The sequence below is a fragment of the Rousettus aegyptiacus genome, unplaced genomic scaffold (genome assembly GCF_014176215.1).
Source record: "Rousettus aegyptiacus isolate mRouAeg1 unplaced genomic scaffold, mRouAeg1.p scaffold_m13_p_1, whole genome shotgun sequence".
NCBI classification, from domain to species: domain Eukaryota; kingdom Metazoa; phylum Chordata; class Mammalia; order Chiroptera; family Pteropodidae; genus Rousettus; species Rousettus aegyptiacus.
This window is the reverse complement of record NW_023416284.1, coordinates 147,656,667-147,659,516: the sequence shown is the minus strand read 5'-3', so window position 1 is coordinate 147,659,516 and position 2,850 is coordinate 147,656,667. Positions and strand designations below refer to the sequence as shown.

Genomic DNA, 2,850 nt, shown 5'->3' with positions numbered 1-2,850 from the left:
TTACTTACCCTTAATACGGTTTGAAGATCAAAGAAACTATGAACCTCCAAAGAGTAAAATATAAATAATTAAATAGAAACAATAGTAGTTACATGAAGGACCTAAAAAGACTTCAGTTATATTAGAATCATGGAAGCCCTGAAAACCAATGGGTGAAGAGAAACCAATTGCAAATAAAAAACAGAGAATAGGTAAAGATGCATTTGATGCAAGATCCAGAGTTTTACAAAGAAAATGTATGCATGCATTTAAAATAATCAAAGATGTCATAAATTATTATGCAAACTGTATCCTGAAATAGATTAGAAAATTAAAAAATATGGTAAAATTGGAAAGTTTTGATTATAACTAACTTAATACCTACTTAAATAAAACACCAATTACGAATTTTCAAACACCACTAGCTTTATAACAGTGCGACTTTTAGTCTTTTTCAAAAGTAAGAGCAACAGATAAATATATCTTGAAAAGATTAAATAACACATTTTTTAACATTTAGAACATAATTATTAGTTCCTTCAGCTAAGTGCATTTTCTGAAAATATTCTTAAAAAATACTTTAGTGGTAATAACCTCAAGGTTGAATTCTTTTCAATAAACTAAAGGAAAGAACTTATAATACCAGAATGTTATTTAAAACAGTTTTTCATAATTCTGAGTTTAAAAAATAATGAGTCTACAGCTATGCCACCCTGAACAAGCCTGATCCCATATGATCTTGGAAGCTAAGCAGGATCAGGCCTGATTAGTACTTGAATGGGAGGCCACCGAGGAAGACCAGGTGCTGTAGGGGTAAAAAATAAAGGATTGTAAGTTGACAAGGTCCTTGCAATCTGTATGATCAACTATGGGTTGCTTCTCCTAAAATAAATAAAATAAAATAAAAATAATGAAAATTTTATAGCCTGGCAAAATAAATAACAATTTTATGAAAACACAAAATAAAAATATAAAATGAAAGTAGTAGAAATTTTGTGTTAAGTAGCAATGTAAAGGCAGAAAAAAAAGTATTATACTTTTATTCTTAAACTTTTCAGGAACTCATTAGAAAATAAATATACAGAAGTATCGAAGATTTTAAAGCAAAAGTAGTAAATAGAAAATTAGAATAAAAAAATTGGTGGTGGTGGTGGTGGTGGTGTGTGTGTATACATGAATGTGAGAGAGAGGGAGAGAGGAAGGGAGAGAGAGAGAGAGAGAGAGAGAGAGAGAGAGAGAGAGAGAGAGAGAGAGAGAAACTCACTGTCAAAAGGAAAATAACCAATAAGATTTTGTGACTAGATTTAAAATAACCTCAAGTTTTCTTTAAAGCTCAATGAATGGTAAAACAACCAACCATGGGATTTTAAATGAAAACCCACACTATGTAATGTCACGTACTTTCTTTCAAGTAAATACGGCATAGCTGTGGATTAGTAATGTTATGAAGATTTAGCATTGCACAATTCATTATGACAGATTCATGAAACCATGGATCACATAGCACCTGTAGTTTATAAATGCAATTTTTATATTGCATTTTATATAAAATGTAGTTGCACTTTTGGGGTAATAGGAGATCCAGAGACACCTTTCAGACTACACTAAGCAAACACATTATATAGTGTTTTTATAATTCTCATACATTCAATATAGAGTGAAGATAAAAGGGAATTAGGAAAGAGAAATTTTTTTTTGAAGTCAATATGATGACTCCAAAGTGATTATGGTGCAAGAAAATAATAGAAAAGGTGGAAATGAGAGTTTAGGAACATGACAGTCTTCCAAGAGTGCTGAAAGGACAGATTTTGAGTGCAAAACAATGAGATATTCTGGTAATGAGTATAAAATACCACACCAAAAATAGAGTGTGCTGGTAGATTCAAGTGAATCTTCTCTGAAACTATTTTATTGAAATTAGAAACTAAAGCAAGTTTTATCAAAGACAATACACTGCCTTGAACCGACATCATACAAACATACTTTTCTTAAGATTCATCAATCTGTGAAAAGGAAAAAGCAGAAAAGCTTGAGGAAGACCAAGAGAGTATAATTACACACCCATTCCTCATTTCGGGTTTTTTTTTTTTGTTTTTTTTTTTTTTTTGCATCTAACACTATGAAACTACATCTGTAAAAAAAAGGCAGGAGGATTTTTTTCTGGTGTCTCAGTTATAGGTGACCAGATTGTTTTAAATTATAATTAAATTTTATGATAGAAGAGAAAATTTGAAGCTTGACTTCTTGAAACACTTTCAAATGATTGTTTTTGACCCTTTGCCTGAACCTGTATAAACTAAAGTACTCCAAGCAATTGCCCTAGGCTCCCTGAGATCCTTGCTGCCAATAAATAGATAAGATTGCTGCTGTAGTTTGCTAATATCTGACTTTTCTTATGTTAATGGAGTTATAAACAAGAAAAAATACTCCCAAGGCCAGTATTTTCACAAGTAATAGAAAACCAGGCAAATCTCAGTCTAGGCAAATAACTATTGTACTTTCCATTTTCTACTTCTGACTCTTCCAGTTCAGTTGACTATAAGGTTGTCTGTGATAAAGTAGTGTTGCTAGGCAACAAGTTTAGTCAGTACCACTCACGGGTCTGAGGAGCTGCTGCTATGCAAAACCATTTATAAAAACCTGCATTTGTCTATGTATATCAAGGACCAATCACTATCTTCCTGCTGAAAATCACAAATGATAGCAAAGCCTATTAATATTTAACAAACGAATACTGAATTTTGTGAAAATTGTTCTGAGAATTAATCAGGACCTCACATACTACAAAGGGGTCCATTTCACACATGCACAGAATAAAAGTTAATAATCCCTGGACTAGAGGTAATAATCATAAAAAATTAGAATTTAATT

The 2,850-nt window shown here is 31.5% G+C and overlaps 1 pseudogene; it reads left to right on the top strand.

Moving 5' to 3' along the window:
* Positions 1 to 674: 674 nt before the first annotated feature.
* Positions 675 to 793, top strand: LOC118605231 (annotated as a pseudogene).
* The last annotated feature ends 2,057 nt before the right edge of the window (positions 794 to 2,850 follow it).